An 8,155-nucleotide genomic window follows, 5' to 3' on the forward strand; every position below is an offset into this window, starting at 1 on the left:
GCAAACCCGAGATGTAGGAGATCCTGGCGGGCCGTAAAGGGGTCTTAAAATCCTACTAAAAGTGACAGGGTGTGAAAACCAGTGATACGGGTCTGGCACTGACACGGAAATCTAAGCCGGGTGTTCCAGGCTAATATAAACATCTCCAATTTACCGAAATTACTCTAAAACACCACCAGATATACCGAAATTACTCTTAAACACCACCATATATACCGAAATTACTCTAAAACACCACCGTCTGTACCGAAATTGCTCTAAAGCACAAACGTCAGTACCAAAATTACTCTATAACACAAACGTCTGTACCGAAATTACTCTAATACATCACCGCCTATACCGAAAATACTCTAAAACGCATCCGTTTGTACCGAAAGTAATATCACTGATTTTACTGGTGTTATGCATGGTTTCAAACTATCAAACTGTACCAAAAAACTCAACATTTTTGACACGCTAAAATCTCTGATGTTTCCTTCAAAGTAGTATCTCAAGAGGGCAGAACGAAACATAGCCTTCGATGCTATGTAGAATACATACCTATTGCAATATCTGGTCGGTGGGTACCCTGTGTAACTGAATGTAAGTTAATAGAAACCTTCAACGTCTAAAATACAATGCTCATGAGATATTGTCGACCTGTAGACGTTTAAGTTTCTTTAATGATTAACCCGCAGGAAACACAGCTGGAGATGATCTCATTTCGATCATTATTCTGTTCCTTTTAATTTTGGAATGAAAATGGTCGGAACGATATATTCGAGGAGGGTCGGCGATAACTAGATCGGATTTGACTTGTAAACTGCGGGATGTCTATAAACTACGTAACACTTTAACTATCCCCATATGACGTCAAGAAAAAAACTGAATGTTTTTTATTGGATCATACACATATCATAAACCTCTGGGAACGATAAACAATTTGACATTTTACGATTTCCATATGATACGCTCGAGAAAAAAACACGTGTGTGAAACTCAGTCAGAGAAATATGGTGCCTACACTTTTTTCATAACATATCAATGTAAGTTACATAACCAGAGGGCGTGGTTTTGGCGTTGTAAGACGTATGTATGTTTTAGCGGTATGTTCTTGTTACGTTTTATTATCAACACAGGAAAACAGATCGTGTACATTCAACCCGTTCTACGAAAATAATATACAATGACTAGTAAGCACGGCAATACATTTCATATGTTCTCGTAAACATGCCGAGCAAAATAGTTCGCGCGACGTGCAGGCAAATTACACGGGTAACATGGAATTAGTATCGTCCCGAAGTCCTGTGAAATGTATAGTCATGTCTCCCACTAATGCTAATAGACGTACCTAACTGGTAACCATGGAGATGTTGACAAGTTAAACCCTCTATTACACTGGTGAAGAGTCGCACATAATTACACCTATTACACGTGCATCCAAATTACACTGTTGAACAAGAACAAAGATTTACCCCGTCACACGTGCATCCCGGTTACTACATAAGAGGATATAAGTAGAGACAGAGTAAGAGGCATGGGACAGTATCAGGTCTAGGGACAGAAAGTTATATACCTGTACATAAGACATTAGCAGGTCTAGGTACAGAAAGTTATATACATGTACATAAGACATAAGCAAGTCTAGGGACAGAAAGTTATATACATGTACATAAGACATTAGCAAGTCTAGGGACAGAAAGTTATATACATGTACATAAGACATAAGCAAGTCTAGGGACAGAAAGGTATACACATAGGGACTAAAGCAAGTCTAGGGACAAATATTTATATACATAGGGACTTCATTAAGTCTTAGGACGGGGAGTTATATATATAGGGACTGCAACAAGTCTAGAGACTGAGAGATAATAACAAATTGTCACAAATTCGGCGTGTTCGGTTCGGAGATACATACATCTAGGTACGTGCTGTATTGTGGTAAACCAGAAAAGAATACCTGGCACATATAATAAGACAGGTGGCAATAACAACCAACATGTTTGCAGTTAACTAGTATTTACTAATTTGCCAATATTTGAAAATATCCTAGGAAATCATCGGAATATATCACCTAGCTATGACGACAATCTGCCACTGTAGAGCAATGCACCGACTAACAGCCACTGTGAACCCTAACAATGTCTGTAGGTATTGAATTCAATATCCGGAGTTATTGGTGTAGCTTTGCGTTAACGTAGCCGTTGGGTGTCAGATAATTATAATACAGAACTACGGAGCTATTCCGTGTATATCAGTGTTCTAACCGGCAGAAGGAAATTACAGTTGTACCTGTAATTAGGATATTACAGCTGTACCTGTAATTAGGATATTATAGTTGTACCTGTAATTAGGATATCACAGCTGTACTTGTAAATAGGATATTACAGTTGTATCTGTAATGAGGATAATACAGTTGTACCTGTAAATAGGATATTACAGTTGTGCATGTAAATAGGATATTACAGTTGTATCTGTAATTAGGATAATACAGTTGTACCTGTAAATAGGATATTACAGTTGTACCTGTTATTAGGATATTACAGTTACACATGTAATTAGGATATAACAGTTGTACCTGTAATTAGGATATTACAGTTGTACATGTAAATAGGATATTACAGTTGTATTTGTAATTAGGATAATACAGTTGTACCTGTAAATAGGATATTACAGTTGTACCTGTAATTAGGATATTATAGTTGTACCTGTAATTAGGATATTACAGCTGTACTTGTAAATAGGATATTACAGTTGTATCTGTAATTAGGATATTACGGTTGTACCTGTAATTAGGATAATAAAGTTGTACCTGTAAATAGGATATTACAGTTGTACCTGTAATTAGGATATTACAGTTGTACCTGTAATTAGGATATTACAGTTACACATGTAAATAGGATATTACAGTTGTACCTGTAATTAGGAAATTACAGTTGTACATGTAAATAGGATATTACAGTTGTACATGTAAATAGGATTTTACAGTTGTACATGTAAATGGGAACTTACAGCTGTACTTGTAAATAGGATATTACAGTTGTATCTGTAATTAGAAAAATACAGTTGTACCTGTAAATAGGATATTACAGTTGTACATGTAAATAGGATATTACAGTTGTACCTGTAAATAGGATATTACAGTTACACATGTAAATAGGATATTACAGGTACAACTGTAATATCCTATTTACAAGTACAGCTGTAAGTTCCCATTTACATGTACAACTGTAAATAGGATATTACAGTTGTTCATGTAAATAGGATATTACAGGTGTACATGTAAATAGGATATTACAGTTGTACATGTAAATAGGATATTACAGTTGTACATGTAAATAGGAAATTACAGCATTTGCAGGTTTATTAATACCAGGGACATCGGAACGTTAATTATCACTGATAGAGCGCCAGATAGTGTAAATAAATGACGTCATTGATGTTGACATTGATCATCTATATTTATACAGTTGTACCTGTAAATAGGATATTACAGTTGTACCTGTAAATAGGATATTACAGTTGTACCTGTTATTAGGATATTACAGTTACACATGTAAATAGGATATTAAGGTTGTACCTGTAATTAGGATATCACAGTTGTACCTGTAATATAGACATGTCTATTGTACATGTAGTTAAGACATTACAGTTTTACCTGTAGTTAAGACATTACAGTTGTACCTGTAGTTAAGACATTACAGCTAACGTTTTACCTGTAATTACTGTAGGACAATACATTTGTACCTATTATCACAGACCAAATCTTGGAATCACGATAACAATCTACTACACGAGTGATTTTCTACCCCAGAAATATTCCAATGTAGCAACCATATATAATATTCATTACATCATAATTACATTTGCAGGTTTATTAATACCAGGGACATCGGAGCGTTAATTATCACTGATAGAGCGCCAGATAGTGTGAATAAATGACGTCATTGATGTTGACATTGATCATCTATATTTAACCTGTAGGAAATTGAGTCATGATCCCGCACCTTTTGATAGAACATACAACATACATTATTAGTATAGAGTGTGGAGCGTTATACGTTACACAATTCAATCAAGCTGTTTATTTATGTAAGATATCGTTTTATTTCTATCATATGTTGTTATTTGTATGTATGTAGTGTTAAACGTGGAGCTTACTCAAATAAAGTAATATTTGTAACGTTTTGAAAACTAGTACAAATGATGATCAAATCATACAACAAAATACTGAAATTTAAACCATACACTTAAAAACACCGGAGTATTAAAACCATTCTTAATAAAATTCATAGAAACATACCGCCATTTGATACATATTATTCAGATACAGTACATTAAGGTACAGTATTCAAGATATTGAGATAAGTATGGTAAGCAGAAATCGAGATAAGTATTCCAGATATCTCCATATAAATATAGTATTGCATATACTGAGTTAAGTAAATTATTCCAGACATCGAGATAAGTTTTTAGTATTCCAGATCTTGAGAGTAGTATAGTATATAAGTAAAGTATTCCAGACAGAAGGTTTACGCTGTCTAACTGCTTGTATCCGAGTCCTTATCATTTTTCCCAATGTTGAAATATTGTTGAACTAAACTAACGTGCACTGTCACGGTCGAGATTGGTTTAGAAAATATTTATAAAACGTAGACAGGATTTGGGCTTGTAATGTTTTACATAGCCTGTGGCTAGCCAATGTCAGTTTTGTTATTGTGAACTAGACACAAAATATTAGATAAACATACCCAGCCTTCATATCCTTTGGCTACCAAATACCGGTCTTGTTAGTAAGGATCTACATACACAATATTATATAAACAAACCTCACTTTCATCTTAACGTTCAAATATCGACATTTATCATATAAAAATTCTTATTTGTTTGCATATAACGAATTCATGTCGAGATAATGCATGCCAAATTCACGCGCGATCGTTTGTTTAGTAAGGGGATCTTGGTCACAAAGAAGGATTTTGTTTAGTAAGGGGATCCTGGTCCCGGAGTGTTGTTTTGAGTTCAGGAACGTGTCCAGAAAAAAATGCACGAATATTTGTGTTCATTCTGCAATAACATGCCCGGCCATGTGAAAACATCACGTCCACAGTTTCTAGTGTAAATAGGGGATGTTTAAAACATTTTAACAAACATTTCTATTTTCAAGTATAGCTATTTCTATAAACCAACATTATCGTATCAGTATAAGATAAGAGTTTATTTATTTACCAAATATAAGTTTAAGTATCACTATTAGAATCTAAACAAACTTCAGGCGTTAGAAGGGGGTGTCTTTGGTTCATATATACACGGATTTATCGGCTCTTCAGCAAATATTACCCCCACTTAAGATTGTTTCAATTCCTGGTTTATTATGCTAGTGTGTTCCTCGGCTGATTTACACAGCAGTAGAACCATGTAAGTAAGCAACTTTCTCAACGCCTGATACGTTTCTCCGTGCTGTTTCAAACTTTTCTCCTCCATCTTGAACGTGATTGGAACCATGTGGCTAGCACCATACGTAAATAAGTCGTCATTCTACAGCTGTGTTTAGTTGTGATATTCTAGCGTGAAACATTCTGTACGTAAACTGGCCATTCCCGCCACCATTGCTGTATCGGGCACCAATTACCATAGCCAACTTGGTTACAGAGATCTTATTGTTCCGAGGACAATCAAACGATTTATAGACATACTTATAGGATTCAGAATGACCACTGTTTAAACGTTAATTGGTCATTAAAGTCGATTCCTATTTAATCACGAGACGAACGGCTACAAGCAGGGGTTCTGTAATTAAATCAACACGATCTTAAATTCCACTCCAACTTGAGACCATTTTGCACATTAAATTACAAAACATTAATTTTAACTCCTGATTACATACTGGGACCATTGAATATCAAAAGTAAAAGAAAACCAATGCATCTCTGTCTGTCTTTTCAATGCAAAAAAGGTTATCTGTAGAGCACGTTCTCAGGAATATGGATTTTCAAAATTGCGCTGTAAATTTTAGCTTTTAATATCATTTACAGTTCCTAAAAATAAACATCACGTGTTTGGTGTCGTCCTTAAGTACAATATTAGTGTAAATAGTGCACGGGGGATCTTAATTAAAAGACCCCTGTGTCGTTCTCAAAAGTAAACCACTTCGCGGATTCAAGCAAACTGGTCGCAGTAGTATTGGGTATAAATGAGCTAGTTATTTTCGTTATTGAATAGGAAGTATTCCTTATCCTTACAGGAAACAAGACAGTTTTTGTGCTGGTTCCTTCAGTAAGAATAAAGTGAGACAAAGACATGTGCAAGGCCATCCGAATTTTGGTGCGCTACATAATTGATACGGCACTTCTCAAAATAAGTGATTAGTATGTAAGATGAAAAACTACAGCTACCTAGGTGTTTCATAGGCACATTCTCCGTTTTTCTGCTATTTTTTTTCATTATGACATAACGAATAGTAAGGGTTTGTTCTGTAGAAAATAAGGTTTGGGCGAACCTTCTTAGAGCAAAAAGATAAAAACTGCACATTTGGTAGATAAAACCATTTTAGTAATGATGTTCTTTATCTTGCAAATTAGCGACTAATTTATCTACTAATTTCGAGTAATGTCAGTTAGGTAACATCGCAGTACCGTGTTGTGTGTGAGATAACGGTACCAGTAGCTGTCTGTACGCACGAGAAAAAAAACACGTGTATCGCCGCATGTAATGAGTGCATACATGCACGCAATTCACTTGTTTCGAAATATTCAGTTAACATTTGGTAGCTAAAAAAAAGCTTTTGAACCAGATATTTCAGGCGGTATTGGGTAGGTAATAAATACCTGGGCGGATTCAGAAGAAATTTCAATCATCTAGGTATATACCGAATTGCATTCTAACTATGAAGGTAGTTGCCTATGATTGCCTTATTCCTATCAAATTCGTTATAAACTATCAATATAAATGAGGATTTTCGAGAATTAATTGATATAAATTAGTCCTAGAGGTCTGTCAGCGGGCGGGGTCTGCCTAATAGTTCAGGATGTTAGGTTTGCACAAACAACCATTATAACCTTCTCACTTCGTGGCGACATACTCCGTATATCTATCTCCCTCTCGCCATATTTTATCATTATATTCACCCTTAGAGTTTACAAGTGCTCGGCGTGAAATACTTTGTATGAACACCGATCATCCTCTAGATGTGAGTAGGAAACCCGTCCCCCTGCTGGGAGAAATATCAGCACTGCCGCTCAAAAAGCGATTTTGTTAAAGATCTCAAACAGCAAACTTTCGGTTAACGTAATCAAATCATTCCAAAATGTAATTTGCATTATATATAGCAGACATTTTCTTTGATTCATAAATCCAGAATATGGCTATAGCACTTCTTCAGCTATACATATCATACGGATCGTATCCGGTGACGAGCTATCGGAATTTGGTGGCGCTGTATCTCTTTAAGAGGTTCACACGTAGGCCAAACAGAATGAATAATATCCTTTCACCATCGTAAATTAACGAGGACATCAGTCAATGCCTAAAACGTTAGGACCGCAAATTTAAGTAAACATATTCTGTAATAAAAGTTCGCATTCTGCTACAGAAACGACAAAGCGTTTGTTTAACCAAGATCGACAGAGTTAAAGCGTTTGATGGAATATGATCTAGAGAGTAAATTATTAAGTTTATAAACAAAAAAGACATTTCAAAGAAACCTTTTAAATGCTTCAAATGTATTCAATTATCACATTACATCATACAAGTAGCACAAAACATTAAATGATTCAGAACGCGAGATTCATCAGTCGGAAAAGGTTTTCTGCCAATTAGCCAGAGAACATTCGACACATTACCGTAGAGACTTGCATCGGCACTGACAGTTACGGAGTAGCACATGAAAGACTGGCATCTTATACACACAAATCTTGCTTTTATCAAAGGTAGTCATTTCCGACATTTACTCGAAGAGGAACTGTCAAATACAGTCATAAAACAATTATTGGATTTGACGGCATGCGTTCAGGCCTCGCTTCACTATTTTGCCAGCCTGTCAGGATTGTAGCGCTGTTTACCGCCCTCACCATATCAAAATGCAGCCGAAACATGATGAATTGCAAAATGTATTTCTGTTGACTTGGAAATTGAGCACACACTCCAGGCAGAGCTGATATTAAAACATCGAAGGGGG

At 35.6% G+C, this 8,155-nt stretch overlaps 1 protein-coding gene across 1 annotated transcript in view; it reads right to left on the reverse strand.

Moving 5' to 3' along the window:
• Window positions 1-8,155, reverse strand: part of LOC110461527 — a 91,912-nt gene that overhangs the window by 34,277 nt on the left and 49,480 nt on the right. The gene's annotated exons all lie outside the window — the stretch shown is intronic.

Source organism: Mizuhopecten yessoensis, unplaced genomic scaffold (genome assembly GCF_002113885.1).
Source record: "Mizuhopecten yessoensis strain PY_sf001 unplaced genomic scaffold, ASM211388v2 scaffold10635, whole genome shotgun sequence".
NCBI classification, from domain to species: Eukaryota; Metazoa; Mollusca; class Bivalvia; order Pectinida; family Pectinidae; genus Mizuhopecten; species Mizuhopecten yessoensis.